General features: G+C 34.1%; 1 protein-coding gene across 2 annotated transcripts in view; it reads left to right on the plus strand.

Annotated features, from left to right (window-relative positions):
* The first annotated feature begins 337 nt into the window (after window positions 1-337).
* Window positions 338-19,102, plus strand: part of LOC129939889 (insulin-like receptor) — a 153,415-nt gene continuing 134,650 nt past the window's right edge. Inside the window, exon 1 of one of the 2 annotated variants that reach the window (XM_056048073.1) lies at window positions 338-1,720. The gene's annotated coding sequence lies outside the window, so the exon portion shown is untranslated. The remainder of the gene's footprint in view (window positions 1,721-19,102) is intronic. The other variant, XM_056048072.1, reaches the window with a different exon arrangement.

Here is a 19,102-nt window from a genome sequence, read left to right on the forward strand (position 1 = left end):
ACCAAAACAAAACACATTCGTTTCTCTTAACTTAATGAAAGAGAGTATTCTCTTAAATATCATCCTGCGCCAACACAAACTAAACTTAAATCAAACAAACAAAACAAATTCAAAAGAAAAATAGAAATAAACCAGCCTAACACTTATATATCCTTCTCATTCGCTCATTTAAAATTTGATATATGTTTTTTTTTCTTTTCATTTCTTGTTTTTCTCATTTTATATTTCCCGTTCGTTTACGTTTACTTTACTACTACTCTACTCTTACTCTTCTCGTACTCATACTCAAACTCAACTCACTTACTCAATTCCTTTTTCTTTTCAGTTAATTCGAAACGTTCGCCGTGGATAGTTTATTTCGTTCGCTCTGTCTTCGAGATATCATTTTGAATTCCAATAAATTAAAACACAAAAGAAGAAATCAAAACAGAATTGAAAAAGAAGACAAATCTTCAAAAAAGAAGCAAGGTGATTGTACCTGAGAAAATATTGAAATGTATAAATTCAATTGAAATGAATGTGTATTGAAGTTTTAAGAGAAAAAAGAAATAAATAATAAAATAAAACAAAACAAGCGAAACAAGTCGTGTATAGCTGTAGGGTTCAAAGGTCAATAAAGAAGAAGCGCGTGTTGTTTTTTTCTTAAATTTCTTTGCGAGAAAATAAGAACATTTTGTGAATAAACAAAAAATCTATTACGCAGTTAAAGAAGAAAATTGTTTGAAAACAAAAAAATTAAATATTATTTTATGATGTGATGCGATTTAAATATCACCCCGCGCCCGCTTTAATTTCAATTAAGATCTTTCTATTTCATAGAAGCATAGTGAAGGGTAGCTAGTATCTCTGCTGCTCTAGCTTTCGCCGTGCGTCGTTTTACGACTTCGCCATAGCCTATAGAGAAAAGGTTGTGGCGCCCCCTTCGCCGTGCCCATACCATAAACCTCTACCTCTGCTACCCCTGCCGCCTGCACAGCAAATCCCGAGCCCAGACCAGAGCCTGCGGAGTGCGAGTGTGGATTCTCTCGTTCTATCATCGAAAAACGAAACGAAAACCACTACACTAGCGACCCCTATCATTAATAAATGGCGCGCGTTCTTGTGCTGCATTGAAGCAAAGTGCGAACGTGTGTGACTAGTTTGTTGTTTTGTATTTATGTGTTGTTTTTGTCTGCTTCTTCTTCTTCTGCTCTGGCCAACCGCCCTCGCTTTTCTTTTTCCTTTTTGTATTTCTTCTGTCAGATAACGAACGTAACGGAAGTTTTTTTCTTAACAGAAAAGTGACAGTTGTATTTTCCTGCCTCCTCTTTCGCTTCGCCACATAAAACCGCGTTCCGCGTGGATAAGGAAAAAAGTTAAAAACTACAGAAGTGCGTAGAAGAGAAAAAAAAACTTTATTCGCCGTTCTCTATTCAGCTTTGAGCTTTGTGCGTTACGTGTCGCTCAGCTTTGTGTAAAGTGTATCGGATCGGTTTTAATTTTGTTTTGCTTTTGTGTGTTCAACCACACACTACACAATACACACAGATACGAAATACGATGCTGTGTGTTTGGTATTTTTTTGCGTGAAAGCATAAATCAGGAAATAAACAGTTAAACAAAAATAAATAAATACAAAATTATTACTGTCGCGCTCTTCCTCTTCAACCTTGCGAACAGAGTACCAAAACAAAACAACAAAAAAAGGATAGCTGAGAAATAAATTTTAAAAAGCAGGTAGGTACGTTTTTTTCTAAAATGTTTTATTTTCTATTCAGGCTCTTCCTTGGGCCAGCTAGACGAACCGAACATCAAACAAACTGTTGGTTAATATGGATGTGTGGTGTGCTGTGTTGTATGGACCACTAAGTAGTTACAGTGGGAAAAAGGAAGTTCAAATTTAGGACAAAACTAACGGCAAGTTATCTGTGTTCAAGGGTCTTACTCCCAAAATGCAATGAAGTCCAAAACTAAAATGGGGCGACTTTCCATTACCGTAGCAAGAAATTCCTTCAGATTTTGTTTTACAGTTAGATAGAGGTCTCAATAGAACATGTTTTAAGCATTAAGACGAGGGAACACCTACATACATACATATAAGTCGTACAAAAATATTTTCTTTTTCGGACTTAACCCTGTTTTTTTTGAGCCCAAAACAAGTTTTTTTGTTGAATTTATATTTAGGGTGGGTGCAAGTTTGGATATATGCAGAGTACTTTTTGCATTCGAGCACTAAAATCAAAGAAATCCCCAAGAAAAAAATAGCAAGTAGGTATGGCAACACTGAACAAAAATGTCAAAATCAACCGTGTTTTTTCTGTGAAAATGTGAACTTATTATTTTAAAATAGAAATAAATGTTTCCTCGCTCTAAAATTGCTATAGATATTATTTAGACTTTATAATTTTAATTTTGTTTGACTCACTGTACAGTGTACACTACTACACAAAGTTATGTTAAGGAATAGTAAGCCGTAAAAATAGAGAGGCATGAATACTGAATAGCAACCCTACAAAATTATGTAGAATATTTTGATGCACCGGAATAATTCCGCAAGAAACTCGAAAGTAGGTAGAAAACTTAACATGGCAATGTTTAAAAAAAAAAAACGGCACAATATAGGATTTAAGAACAATTTTACTTCACAACTTTCATAACAAAACTTGAAACTTTTGCATAGGTAGATACACCCACACATGCATCTATCACAAAATCCGATAGTGTGCCCAATCAGGGATAATTCGTACCGCACTGTTTACACGTTGTTATGGATAGTCTTTGCGCCTTTTAATTGTTTCTGAACACTAGTTTCCTATTCATATTTTGTGGATGCATACTAAGTTCCCATAAGAAAGTGGAGTTCGTTTCAACCTATAGCAAAGGGACTAAGGCCATCTCCACCACGTGACAACATGGCCATTCGTTAGCTTTGTTGCAAGTGGCACTATTTCGGGCCAATTCTGTTTTTCGACAGTCACTCTTGTATTATCATTTGCTTAGATGCAAAAATTCTTCTTATTAACGATTCTATTGAGGCTAAAATGTGCCTCATCACTGAAGATGATTTTCTTTTAAAATTGATCATCCAATGTTGCCATATCCTGCCACCATTCTGACCATTGATGGCGTTTGAAATGATCAAGGCTTTAGTTCACCTAATAAACGTGTAAATGCAAATCTTCATGCGTAATGTTCATTAAAGCGAGCGTTAGATGTGAAGTTGTTGGGCACAACGACGACGGCTTGAGGTAGACGGTTCTTAAGCCACACTATCGCGAACAACAGTTATATTTTCTGCAGTACGAGGTACACGAGCACACACTGGTGTTTTAACATCTCCTATAAACCCGGTTTGTTCTAATTTTTGAACATATTTGGACGATTAAATTGACCGAAAAAATAACGAAGTGCATGATATGCATTTTGATTTGAACACCCATTTTTATTATAAGCTGAATACTCGTTGCTCGATTGTATAACTTTCCATGGTTCAAACTGAGCTAATCTGAAATTGAGAACTGTCAAATGAAATGCACACAAAACTTGACGTCTAGGTGTGGGTCACATTTAACATCGGCCATTATAATTTAACTATCCTTTATATGTACTCACAAAGAGCGTATGAAATTAAATTTAGGCTTGTTTCAAAATGAGTGAAATTATTAAAAAACGAGAAAGGGTAAACCAGTTAATCTTAAGCAAATCACATCAAATGGTATTTTTATTGAATCAAAGCCTCCTTATACATAGTTTATCTATTTCTGATTCTATAGAAGATTAGATTTTGAATTTTGCACTAAGTAACGATCACCAACTTAGCCTCTAAGCTACGAAATTCAATATTTATTAGTGCTCATAAAATAAATGAAAGTCGCCATTCACTTCCAGAGAAATAACTTTCCAAATAAAATATCAGAAAATCGGTCAGTGACAACCGCCATAAGATTTTACAATACTGATTTTTGCTACCAAATTATGCGTGTTCCAACTTTTTTCCGCCTTAACCTATTATCCACTGCTTCTAAGAACAATATTCCTCAAACGAAAAATTTAAACTATCTTATAAAACTATAACAATACATGAATAGGTAAGATCTTTTAAATCAAGCTTTAATTTTGTATCAATCAACGCCATGCTCCTAAATTTTTTGCAATAAAAACTTTAATTTATACAAAAATGTCATAAAAATTCTCGCAAACTCAAGTCCAAAAACAATCCCGGAATTTTGCTAATCCAACTAAAGACTAACACTTAATTAATTCGTCACAACAAAGAACAAACAAAGAAATAATAGAACTACCTAAAACTCGATCGTTTTTAAGTGCGATTATGGACTTTATGACTTCTTCTTCTTCTTTTGCTCAGAAGACAGTAGCCATCTTTGCTCAACCTGTTGAACGTTTACCAAACGAAATAACACTATCATTAGCACTATCATCTTGTATCTTTGCTACTGCCGCACTTTGCAAGCTTATTTAATAGAAGACTCACATCCCCCCCAAAAGGCGGCAAAGTTTCAGGGTTACCTAGGATAAAAAAGGTTGGTTTTTATTAGTTCGTTAAACTTATGTCATTTCTTATATATTCTGTGAGAATCACACTTCAAAAAAAGCCAAGAACTAATAAAACTCCGTCACACAAAAACCACCAAATACCTACCTACATATCCATCTATCTAAATAAAAACAAACAAATTTGAATTAAAATAATTAGAAGGCTCGCATACACAATAAGTTGGAAATACCGATCAAAAGGCCCACCGACATACATGTGCGTCTAACTACCACCAGAGTTACCTATTGCCTACATATACCTACCATCATTAGCTCGTCAACCTAAAATTTAGTCAAGCTAAATTGACGTATGTTGGTGAGTGAAAGAAGTTTCATGGACCATAAATTTGTCGTAAAATTGAATTTTATGTGAATTTAAGTACTTTGTCAGGAATTGTTCATAAGATTTTGGAGAGATAGACAGAGGGGGGAATTGTAGCCTTACGCCTAACAGACCGACCGACCAACCATCATATCCGATCTTCGCGTCGTCGTTGGTTGGTTTCATGTGCGTCGCGACGACATATGCCTTAACCTTTACGTAATCGCGGTCGTATATACATAAATAAAAATGTAAGGCTTTTGACAGACAAGCCAGTTAAACTCGGTAATTTATAGCTTTGCGCTTGATAACTAGGTGATGAGAGTACTTAAAAAATATATAATATCAACCAATCATACAAAGCCTATTGTAAAACCTACTTAGCGGCTGACGTTTTATTGCTATCAAAAGGAATAACACAACAATAAACAAATACAAAAAGGAAAATGGAAAGTGAGAAGGGTGTTCTTCAAAAAATATTACTTAACACTCACTCTCGAGTGAATTCTCTTTTTCGGTTCGGTTCGATTCGGAAGCCCTTAATTTAAATAAAAATAATATTATTAATGCTCTCAAGCCTATCCAAATTAGTTATCTTCAAGCTTTAAGTAATAATTCTAGGGTGTTCTTAAATTTTTCACTTAATAACTTAAATGAAAAAAAGAAAGAACTAAAGTGAAAAGATTTTGTAAGCTGATAGACGACTCGATGCTTAAAATAGAAAAAAAATCTTTAGAATTTAATTTTTAATGAACTTAACGATTACAAAATTTATGTGAATGCTCAGTTTTTCGGACTCAGTTTCAGATGGAAAAAAACGTGTTTACTCTCTACTGTTCTGACTCAGTGATATGAGAACGATCTCAAAGCTCTTCATATGCACTTAAAATAAATAAATAAATTGGGTGGCGCGACAGTCCGTTGAGAACCAAGGCCTAGTGACTTACAACTCTCAACCATTCCTGTGTGCGAGTAATGTTGTCAGGAATGAAGGGGACCTACAGTTTATATGCCGACTCCGAACGGCTAATTTTGAGAAAGCACTTTTTCATGACAATAGTTTCTCTTGGAGAATTTGTCAATTCCTCGCAAGAGGCAGTACCCGTGAAAAGACTTTAGATGGCATAGGCAGGGATCGAACCCAAGACCTCTAGCATGACAGTCCAACGCACTAACCATCATGCCACGGGTACCACCTTCATATGTACTTGCAGTAGTTAAAACAGTAGTTTCTGTGCGGTCAGTCGAGTCAAGAAGGAAAACGGTGTCATTAACCAAGGCGTTATGTCATACCCTTCATCGCCCAATAATATTGCTGGGGAATTATTATTCATATGATTAAATAATAAACTATTCAAAATACGGGAGTCGTGACTTGATCCTGGCCAGCAAACTTCAATACTTATACATTTTTCATCCGCTTTGCACGTAGCCTGTACATTTATTCCTTTTCGGTTGACGTGCTTCTCTTGGTGATAGGTTGGTTTCCTTATACGCACATGTATACAATCCAGGGCACCAATGGCTTAGGGAAAATTATACTTACTGCTCCATAACCTTTGAGCTTCTTCTATTTCTTCAGAAGCGTGTGGGAATATTATCCAATCAGTTGCACGCCTTACGATTTTTGTTGTAACTTGATTGACACCAATGTCTTCACCAACATCGATTTGAAATCTAGGATCTCTTACATAACGTGGAAAAATCTACATTTTTTCTTAATGACTCAAAGCACCACCGCTTGTTTCCAGGGTTTTGTCGAAAAACTTATTGCACACCTGTTTTACTAAATCTACACAATTTTTGAAAATCTTTACCGATTGGACATTTTCTATTTTTCTAAACAGGATTTGTAACAAAATTATTCAGAAACTCGGCCATTTTGATTGTTGTTTATCAACTGAGTACGAGAAAACCCATCCACAACAATTTGTGAGATCGATCTCATGCAATCGAGCGTTTGCTCAACTTTTTGTATATCAAAACCAGAACTTTCATATAGAGCTTTCGTCTAGAGATCGATCTCAACACGAACTCACAGCATGAGATCGATCTCGGTCTCTGTATTTTTTTTGCATACCACTCTAAGAAAGTTCTCAGAAAAGTGAGTAAAGAGCTTGAACTAATTTTTTTGCATATAACCCAATGTCTCTCCTTTTTTTATTCAACCATGTAGCTTCTCAAAAAATCGTTTGCAAGAGCCTCAAGTCGGAAAGCATGTCTAATTGTCTACTCATTAAGTAGTGTATTGTAAGGACTCCTATAACGGAGCCAATGTACAATCTTCCAAAAGAAATGTGTTGCTCGGAGCGTTTAACATTAAGCATTGGTCAAATTAATTTAGTTTACTGATTTATTAATGTTTTCAGTAATATTCTTGAAGTGCTAACCTCTTGAACCATCTTATTACTTTCAAAATAATGACCACTGTCACTCCTGGTCATATTTTCAAGAGTCTATTACAAGAGAAAGAATATTAAGTACACAACTGTTAGTAAAAGCTGAAATTTACATTACGTTGCCATTCGCCTTAGCCTTTAATCTACCCTCTTTGGGTTTTGAAAACTGAACCCATTCCGTCCCACCAAAATTTCACTCTTGCTATTACAATACCGTCTGCCTCAGTCTATGGCGCTGTTGTCTCTCAGACAGACAGACAGACTGGCTCAACTTCTCCCTGGGTTTTCCCTTCGATTAAAAATACGAAGAAAAAAGTTTTAAATGCATATTTTTTCTATTCTCCAATTAGGGTTACCAAATTCCTGCATAATTTTCTTATTGTTTCCTTTTTCAGTATTGACAGAGAAATAGAAAAAAAAGAACAGAATAACGAGCGTGATGGACAAAAATATTCTCCAATTGCGCCATTTGTCACGTATGTCATGAGACATTATCTAGAAGACTGGGAATCAATTAAATGAGTTTGAAATACTTCAAGCGGCATATTCTCTTCACAACACTGATGAGACGTGTTTGGAAATTCAAAAAAAAAGGAGAAAAAAATGTATATGGAAGGTAAAAGTATTTGAAAAATGCTTACTTACCATCATCATCATTATTGGTTGGTCACCGTATATTCTTATACATACATATATCATTCAAATTATGTATAAATGATGACGGGAAAACCCAATATTTAAGTTGTTGTTGTTTTCTTTCTTTTCCTCCGTGTGAACTGTTTTCTAGAAGGAATTTCAAGAAGCACGTGGTTAAATATTGGAATTTAGTTATAATTGATGGCAGTTTTTCATTGTATCCTTTTTTAAAATTGAATATCGTGTGATAATGATAAATTATTTCCTTGATTTTCACTATCTACTCACAGAAAAAAAAACTTAAATTAGCCTGAAGATGTTAATAGTTGTAAATTGGATTTGTAGGGATATAAGGTGTTGAATGCAAAGATCGCAATTTCGTTTTCAAAACTTTTTAATACATTTTCGATGCAGAAATTGCATTGTTTGATTTGCTAGAATTAGATATGGGGCATCAAAACCCATATTGTTAGCAAAAAATACTAAGGTGAAAGGACCAAAAACTAAACAGTCACTTTTCCATCACCGATATCATCGATTATGTATTGTTGTTGCCATCGGTAGTTTGGGCGAATTCGCATAAACCTACGACTTCAGAAAGCAACATAAAATCAAGTCTAAAGGAGTCAAACTACACGATCGCTCGCTCAGAATACCAATTGTGTCTTGAGCTGTGTCGCACGTAGCGTTATCCCGATTGAAACCGTATGACTTCGGTTCCCATATTATCCAATTCAGTCCACAAGGAGTTCGTGATCATCGATCTATGACGGTGATGTTGGGTACCATATCATTTTCGAAGAAGTACAAAACGATGAACCCAAAATCCACATCAAAAAGTAACTTTTTGGTATGTATTGGCACCTCTTAAAACTAGTGCATTAGTATTGTCCCAAATAGGGCAATTTTTTTTGCCGTTGTGCCAATTGGTCCAAATATGGCCCAAATATTGGTAAAGATGATTTTTCGACTAAAATTGGAATCAACTTCCAACAAGCTCCAAAATCCAACCAGCGAAGACACGATGCTGTGTATGGCTGTTTGGTTTGAGCTCCTGGATATTTTATAGGTGCAGGCCCAAGTCTCGACGCAAAATTCACCATGTTTTGTTCTGCTGCAGGCTAAGTTCTTGTGAGTGATGCGGAATTGCCAGCTTCAAATTCAGCTGCACAATTTTTTTTAGCAGATCTTGTGTTTTGTTGATGAATAGTTGTTGGTACCCGTGGCATGATGGTAAGTGCGTTGGACTGTCATGCCAGAGTTCTTGGGTTCGATCCCTCGATAATGCATCTAAAGTTTTTTCACAGGTATTGCCTTTTGCGAGGAATTGACAAATTCTCCAAGAGTAATATTACCGTTCGGATTCGGTTTACCACTTTAGGTTCCCTGACAACAGTACTCGCACACAGGAATGGTTGAGAGTTGTAAGTCACTTGGCCCTGTTCTCAATGGACTGTTGCGCCACCCGATTTATTATTTAACGTTAAATAGTTAACTTGGGAGGACGACCATGAACACCATAAAAAGGACGCAGCGCGCGCATCGTTGCTACTAGAGAACTATCAGTTTGATAATAAAGTATCTATTGCACGTGTTGCTTAACGCTGGTAACTAGTCGTGATGTTTTGTCTTTAGCGACTGATTTAAAGAGGTTAGTAATAAAGAAATTTAAAGGAACAATGTGTCAAAATAACCCGTCCATATTGGAATATCAAACAAATTGGCATACAAAAGTCCGTATCAGCAAAATGCAATAGTGTTTAAAATTTGTAACTTTGATTTTTTTTTTTAATATTTCCAAGGTTCCTACGTGACAAGGGTTACTTGATGTAAAAATAACCATGCTGTGAATTTATGTGCTTCTTAAATCCTTTAAATGGTTATGTATTTCATTTGTTCTTCAAAAACTATTGTTTTTTGTTGTTAATATTTTTGCAATTTGCCTGCGAACGTAAATTTGCACACAACAAAATGTACAATGTGCAAAATTTTTGCAAGATTTTCCCAGAAAAAAGATTTATTTTTCATCAGAGTTCCTAGAAATTCCTAGAGCCCTTTGTTTGTGTTTTACATGGATGTAGTTATACTTGCTCCTTGAACATTTGTGTCCTTTTTCGGTCTTAAACTTAGATACCTACTCGTAAATACTTAATATTTATTGTGAGTGAAATTCCAAGTGGCCAGCTTAATCTAATCAACCGTAAACTGTCATTCATAGAAGAAGAAAAAGAACAAAATAGAAAAATAGACCAAAGAAAACTGGGAATATGTAGGTATATCCTTAAACAGGAATTCAATTTGTAGCCAATTCTATTCATTACAAGTATTTTATTTTTATCTTTTCCAACTGAGCTGCGGCGCAATATGGTGCGTGTGTTCCATTGAGGAAAACAACGAAAATCCTTTAGATAAAATATCATAAGAAAAAAACACGAAACCAAATAGACACAAACAAAATGCGGGAAAATTTAATGAGATACGGGTGCAGTAGTCCTTTCTTTTTCGGGTTTTGTTTTTTTGACTTTCTTCTCTAACTCACATAGCTTTGTATTTTTACATATACTGTCCTTTATCCTAGAGAAAGATAAAACTGTGTATGTTTTTCAAAATGCAGAACAGGATAGTCACGTATTCAGGTTCAATCAGAAGGAAAACTCTCTTCTTGATGAAATGAAGAAGACACAAATGAAGAAAGAAGAAAGGTGGTAGTTAAATTGTGTTTCTCAGAACGCACCTGGTGTTCTTCTCTCCACGCTTAAGATGAACGTTGTCGGCCATTTTTATTATATTTTTTGTTTTTAGCTCGCTTGATAATGACAATGACGACGTTGTCGTCGTCGGTCGCGACGAAGAGAAAGATGGCGCTGTTGTAATGGTTGGCGGTTGTATTGTATATTTGATTTGTTGTCTGCATTATCCTTGAGAAATTCATGGAAAAAACAGGAAAACCAACTGACAGATGTCATGCGATCCCCGATGAATGTTTTTGCATTAATGTTTCTAATTTAGAAATTTTCATTGTACATGTATCTCAATGCATTGATTTATTAAAGAATTACATGTAAATGTTATATAAAATTAAAAATAAATCATTCATAAAAAAATCCGTTTCCCAAAGGACCTTGACACTTTATAAATTCTAGTCAAAAACTATGTTCTTATTCCAGCTGCTTTAAATTGTAGTACAGAACATGGACAGATATTTACTATTTAGTGGCTTTTACAATGCACAGCCCTTGTGAAGCTCCATTTTTCAGTTGATTTAAAATATTGATACAGTTAAGCGCAATTCTAATCCCATGCATTTCAATTCTTTTAAGACTGTAGACTGTGATATTAAGTATTGAAAAATACTTAAAAAAAATATTGGTGGACTGCAAATTTATCTTCAAATTTAATATACATTCCGATGATTTTTTGTCTGTCCCTAAATACAAAGGGTGTTTAAATTTTGGGCTGATGTTGATGTGTTGTTGATTTGCCAAATTATCTCATTTTTTATCTCTTGAATTATTGTTTCGATGTTCGTCACGTTAGCTGTGTGGCAAGTGGCAGGCACTGTCCTGTTGAAACCACATATCGTCCACATATCCATATATCAATTCGGGTCACAAAAATATTCTTTATAACCTCACTATAGCGAATACCATTCCCATTGATGCCGACAGCTAGTAAAACGCACCAAACAGTCTTTCTTTCTACTTACACTACTACTACTTCTTCTATTGGCAATTATTGACGGTTGATATGGTCAAGAGGTCCTAGTTCGTTAGTTTAGTAATCAAATCAAGAAGTGCACGATATTTACTACTTACTTACTTACATAAGGTGCACGATATATCCATGATTCAAATTGGGTTAGTCTGAAATTGAGAAATATCAAATGAAATGCAGAAAAAAACTTGACGTTTAGGTGTGGTTCACATTCAACATCGGCCCTTAAAATTTAACCACCCTGCATTATTATTTAAAATTAAAAACTAGACTATCACATTATAAAGTTGAATACATTTTTAGAGTAAATTATCGAAGAACTATCGATTTATAGCTTGCATAGGACTACGTTACACCGTTTTTTTTTTTTTAAGCCAGTTTAAAGTTTTTATTTATTTTATACGTAGATGAATACGTTCCACAATATTTCAACCAATGCAAGAATTTTGGAATTTCAGAACTAAAACTAACAATGAGAAGTTTGTCAGCTAACTCGTGTTATGTGGAAAAAAGCTTAAAACAATCACATTGGAGGCATCTTGTATCAAAACGTAATATTTTTTTAGGTGAAAACACAAAAAAAAATATGTAACAATTTTAAGATTCTAACCAAATTCATCTTTACAAATATAAAATGTGTTGTGCGGAGGCAACACAGTAAAGGAAGCTAGACGATAAATTTTGCTTAAAAATGGGGTACCTAACTACCTATAATACCCGTGTTTTTGGCATTCTATAAATAGTATAGTAGAAAGTTCACAAGAAAATCCATCGGCAGTAGCCAGATTTTTGTATTTAAAAATTGGTAAAACTGAAAGAAGACCCGTCAGAATAATAATTTAAAAAAAAAACAACAAAAATAGAAGAAAGTTTTGTGAAAATCAAAAGTTAAAATTATCTTCATCAAAAAAAGTAGTTAAAACTAATACAATGGTCAATTTTCAAGAAGAAATGGTAAGAAAACATCTGGAAATTGTGATTCTATAAAAATGTTCATTTTTTACCAAACAATTTGACCTAAAATAAGAAGGGGGTTTGTCCGTAAACTACTACATTCAAATGTGGAGTTAAAGCAGGCCTGAAGCTTGCCTCAATTCTGTATTTACCTGAATCGAGTTGAAGTGAGCTTGAATTCACTCGATTCCGGTCGGGGATCGAAATCGAGTTAAAATTTGTAGGTAGTAGGTAGCATATTTTTATATGGTGCTGAACTATTCAGTTATTCATTGTTTAACACGAATTGAACTATATCACTTGCACTTCATAAGAAACATCGAAATTCCATTTGCATTTTTAAAAGCACTGTCAGCCTCAATAATTTTTAAATTTTCCTGTGCGGTGAAAATTATTTATTATTAGATATATTAAATCTAAACTGAGATAAACCTTTGGTAGAAACGTAGCAAAACTTAATTATCTTTTCTATTATTACCTCTTGCAAAATAGCCCAGTTGGTTTATTTTCATTATTAAAACTAAATAATATTAACAGTAACAGATTGATTTTTTCCCCCATGGAAAACACATAATTCCAAATGCACAACTACTCAACGAACACAGCCATCAAGATACAAATGCAATATCAATCGTACCAACATTTAAGAACGAAATCACATTAGATCCATTGGAAAGAAACTCTTATAAATGTCAAAAACCCATCTGTAGTAAGATTCTACTTTAACATTTATCGGTAGTATTCATGCCGCGGATATTGTTTTGTTTTTGTTATTGGTGTAAAATCCTACTACCTATACTATTGATAGATATTGCAACAAAACACGGGTAATTTCTGTTGTCATTGTGGAATGTATCAAATTTCTCTAAAAACATTATCAATGAATATTTGATGCCAACACTTAATTTATTTTTCACATTTCTTACAATTAAAATCAGGTACCCACCTATGTATAGGTTACTATAGGTATCTTAAAAAATTTCACCCAGCAGAATCTTAAACGTACCTATAATCTTGTATTGAAATCATCTTGTTCAGCTTTATTTTCCTATAGGTACCTACTACCTACCTATACATTGATAAAAGTACCCAAATAAATATTTAGGTACATACTTACATGAGGTATGTTTCCATTACGGCATTGTCGACGCACTTCACATCACGCACGATCACAAAAACGACCCGTAATTGTCAACCTTCGTCATCATCATTTTGTCGTTCTATCGTCCGTCGTCGGTGTCGTTGTTGTCTATGGGAAAAAATATAAAAATTTCACAACCAGATACACGCCTCGCTGTACGGACATACCTACATATACCTACTTACATAGGTACTTAGGTATACCCTGCGAACTGTCTTATCCCGCTCCATAAGGTTTTGTGTATGTATCTACCTAGCAAAAAAATACAACTTTAACTACAAGACGAGCGACGGCGACGCGACGAGATGCGATATTCATTCATTCATTGATATTTTATTTTCTCGTTTATTTGCTTGTTCTGGTACCACCATTTAAAATATATACCTACTTATATATTGATAATAATAATAATAATAATAATACAATAAAGGGGCATTAATAACAATTGTACACAACACAATACTGCACATTGCTTCATGTTTGTCATTTCAGAGAATTATTATCATTGTCATCATTGAAAAATTGAAAAGTTAAAATAAAATAAAAATTCCACACCACCAACACACATACCTATAAATAGACAAACAAACAAACAACAAACTGAAAAATAAAAATGAAGAAAAATAATCCATAAGATGGCACGGAAGAAGAATTTCGTATTTTTCAATGAAATTCTGTTTCTGTCGCATTTGCTGGGACTGGTAACTGGCACTGGGACCAAATTTCTCTCTTAAACAAATTCATTGACTTCTTATGATATGATAGACAGATACAATGCTCTCTACACTAGGCAGAAGCAGAAGTAGAAGTAACTTGTGTTCTCTTCATTTCATTCTAGATAAATATCCAACCCCGCCCCCGAGCCGAGAGACAGAACAGAGCACAAAAGACAGAAGTGAAAAAGTTTGTTCGAAAAGAGCATGGAATGGAATTTTGTTTTGATTCAGTTTCAGTAGGATTTTTACGAGTACTATTATTTTACTACTATTACTACTATACTATCTACTCCACTACACCGCACTCTTGACAACTACATAAATAATAATCTTTCTACTATAAACTATTGTGCCTGTGGACTCTGCAATGCTATCCTGATGTATACTTGTATTTTTTCCATCGTTGCGCTATTGAATGCAGTGTCCGTCCAGTATGTGTTCTATTAAAACATAGTAAAACTAGTACAGTCATAAACACACACACTCTGACAAAGCAAAAAGGCCGGCGAATAGCCCAAATAATTCTTCTTGTGCAAGTATTGTCGGGAGGTATGAACATAGATACAGTGCTGTGCTGCAAAGCAGTTGTAGCCACTCAAAAAATGTTTTCAATATTTTGTTACAGTTTTCATAATGTAGTTTATTGTAATAGAAACAAAATAATATATATTTATATTTACATTAGTCCAAAAAGTCTCCGCGACAAAAAAGTACTAGTAACAAATGTAAAAACCAAAGAGGTACCAAATTTAAACAAATCGCGGTTGTAATTTTCAAAACCCCTTTTTTTTATATATTGTAATAGAAAATATTTTATCTCGAATCACCAAAAAGAAAGCTGCTGTAGGGAGAATTTTTGGACTATGTGTATATATAATAAAACAGAAAGATGAATAGGACCGATCCCTTGACCAGAGAAGTAGGTCCGGAACATGAATGTACTTAAAATTCTTTTTTTAACATCGCTGGAGTAGTTTTTTCCGCCATTTTTAATGGTGAGGGAATTGTTTTGGGCTATGACTGAATACAAAAAACTGAATAACAAAAACATATTATTATTATAAAAAATAATGGAATGACTTCAAATTTATGTGTTAGGTTTAAATTATTCGTAAAAAAGAGACTGGGTGCGACCCACACTGATAGCTTTCGATTTGTCTTCCTTAAAACTTTACAAAATGGTCATAACAATATTTTGTGTGAGATAAATAATTTAAAGCCTATACCTTTATTTATTCACGAGATATAAAAAAATCGAACATCAATTTTTGCATTTTTGAGTACTATTTTTTGAAGATCTTAATTTTTATGAAAACAACTGACGGTCGGATTTTTTTATAAAAATTCTACTGAATATTCTGAATGTCGAACACAATATATCCTATGAAATCAAATTAGTTTCAAGCCAATATTTTAAATTTTTGAAAAGATATTGAGTCCAAAATCATTTTTACCAACTTTTATTAATGTTTTTTTTTGTAGGTTTTTATTTAAAAAAAAATCATTTTTTTCGAATGCAACTGCCTATTTCACTGGCTATTTTACTGAATGTGCAAATAATATTTCTTCTAAGTTTAAAGCAGTTTGAATCCAATATCTCGTAAAATATTCGAGGAGACAAAAAAAAAACAAAAAACAATACTTGTGTAGTATAACGTTACAATATATAATATAAAATTAAATCACATCTCTAAGGTTATTGGCTAATTTTGGTTAAACAGTTTTCATCCTGCAGAGTCCTTTCTGCATCTTTCTACAATATTATCTGTATCCAAAAATATTTTATTTAGACTCTAGGGACCTTGAAACGTCGAGAAATTTAAAAATGTACAATGTGACAAATCGGACCGATACAATAATTTCGTATGAGAAGTTAATAAGCAGATAATTGATTGAATTTAATGACCTATAAAATTCCTCCCACTGAAAAGAGTTATTACAGATGGTATCAATTTGTACACAATTTTTCTTGGCTTCAAAATTCGAGTCAGAAAACACCCGAAGGAGTGAGCGCTGAGATTTTTGCTTACACAATAGAGCAAAAAACATTCTTGATTTTTTTTGCTATAATAAGCACACACTTAAGGGGATTTTACTACCCTTGTAATGCAGCGGCACAGTGTGAGCACTAGGAAGAGGAGAGAGTGTTAAAAAGGAGATGTCGGTGCACATTTCTTTTAAATTCCTGAATATTATGAAGGGGTGAAATATTTCTTGCATCACCTAAGGAAACCCAAACACCTTGCGGCATTTTTGGCGACATCGCGTATGTGACCATTCCACGAGAGGTGGTTGGTGACACACATACCGAGAATATCGAGGTGTTCAGTCTCATTGTGCAAGTGCCATCCATGGATAATGGCAATGGGGTTATATTGATTGATTCTTATCTAAGACGCTATCAGTATCCATGTCCTTTAGCCACATCTGGCCATTGTTATTTCTGATCATTTCTCGTATCAAAACCTAAAGTTAAAGTAAGAGCTCCTAAAAAAAACATTTAAAACTTATTACTCTGCTTCCTCGATAGTTTCACTTACTTCAATGCTGATATAATCACAAGTTTGAATTATTTTTGTTGGCAATGAGCACTTTTAACACACACATGGCTAAAAGCATGGTCTAATTTGAGCTGCAAAGAGGTTTTGAGGTTAAGTTTGCGTTTGTTTAAAATCAGTCAGTCAGTAAACGTTTTTGGTCATTCGAAAAAAATTACGAGGAATTGTTTTATTTCGCCACCATTTTAACGCAGTCAGAGAGGTCTATACTTTCGCCATGTTATGTCCGCTGCCCCACACTTCATTTCTAAAGAGGTATTCTTTAAAACCACAACGTACAAATATTTATTCAATTATCCTACTCTTCAGGCCTCTTTCTGATACGTAGATAACATCGTATGTCCACCCCTTCTAATTATTGACTGATTCCATTTATGTTCCTGGTTTATTACCATCTTGAGAAATATGTCGAAGATCGAGGGCTCCTTAATGACCAGCAATAGGTCCACAAAAGATCTCATGCTTCATCTCATCGAACTGTTGTGTTGCGTTGTCGACAATTCGCTCCTTTGATGCAATGATTTTTTTTTCTTTCTAATCATTCTGTTGTTAAAAGCTGTATTGAAAAGATTCAAGCCTAAAACTCACAATATACTCGTAAATGCTTGGATTGCTCAGGACTCCGTTTTGTGTCCGATACACTTTCTCATTTTTATAAATGACTTCTGTGTCCAACCTCTCCTTAGCACTATTAGCTTTTAAAATTCGTTTTCAGGCTCCATACCTCTTCTTCAGATGTGGAACTGCAAGTTCGTTAAATTCCTAAGTAAGTGGCCTCGTAAATTTGGCAGTACAGAGATTCTTGGAAGATGCATCCAACGAATTTAAGGTAAAACCTTCTAATAAATATACATGGACTTGAGATTAAAGTTCACCAAAATTACGTGAATATGCATCAGTAATAGTACTTAGCAAGCTTTAATATAAGTCCACTATTAAGCAATGAAAAACGTTGATGAAAATAAACCTAAGAAATCACTTTGAAAATGTATCCAATTTATTCATAAAAGAATATGGCGCACATTAATTATAGTGGTATTATATCTTTGGATTAAATTGATATAAAAGCATTTATATACTCGCTAACTATAGAGTTTAGAATTAGTCTTAATTTGGTAGATCCGAAAGGCAATACGCTGTGCATGTCAGGTGACAAGAAAGGCAGTTCATTTTCTTTTAAGAGAAAACTGAACAAGACGACCTAACTCGATTGATCATAATTGTAATCATTGTTTAATATTGTTTAGTGACGATGAAGGGTAGATGGTGGATCTGATAATAACATATTGTTCCACAACTTAATGAACTTTAATCATCATGAACTATATTAAGCATTTTTCTTTTTTGCTCAGAAAAGAGCTCTAAACAGAGTACCGAAAATGCTCTAGACATCCTGTGAACAAAGCATGTTCTAAGCGTTTAAACGCACCTCAAAACTTTGCCTGTCACTGTTTGACATTTGTCTGTTTACTTACCATTTTCTTCTGCAGAAACAAGAAATATGATTATATATTCAAGCAAGCATTCACATTGTGGGGTGTGTTCAGCAATTCTATTCTTAAATCATAGAGCGGACTTTGAAAAAGCTCAAAAACTGAAAACTTTGCCTGTCACTATTTGACATTTGTCTGTTTACTTCCCATTTTCTTCAGCAGAAACAAGAAATTTGATTATATATTGAAGCAAGCATTCAGAAACTGAAAACTTTGCCTGTCACTATTTGACATTTGTCTGTTTACTTACCATTTTCTTCTGCAGAAACAAGAAATATGATTATATATTCAAACAAGCATTCACATTGTGGGGTGTGTTCAGCAATTGTATTCTTAAATCATAGAGCGGACTTTGAAATCTCAGAACATGTAAGGATCAAAAAAGAAAAACAACATTGTGAAGCTCTGAATGTTTAGAGTTAAAAGGGAAACACGACTTTTTGTTTCACAGTTCTGCTCTGAGCTAAAAAAAAAAAGAAAACGCCCATTGGTTGGAAATGTTTTGCACAGCACTGTACATACAAATATCACCGGGAGTAGTACGAGTACATATCTATCTAATCTATGTGAATTTATTGTTTTGATTTTCAATGTTCATTTCTCATTCATTGACATTTTGCGTCGTAGAATGGTAGA

The sequence above is a fragment of the Eupeodes corollae genome, chromosome 1 (genome assembly GCF_945859685.1).
Source record: "Eupeodes corollae chromosome 1, idEupCoro1.1, whole genome shotgun sequence".
Lineage (NCBI taxonomy): Eukaryota > Metazoa > Arthropoda > Insecta > Diptera > Syrphidae > Eupeodes > Eupeodes corollae.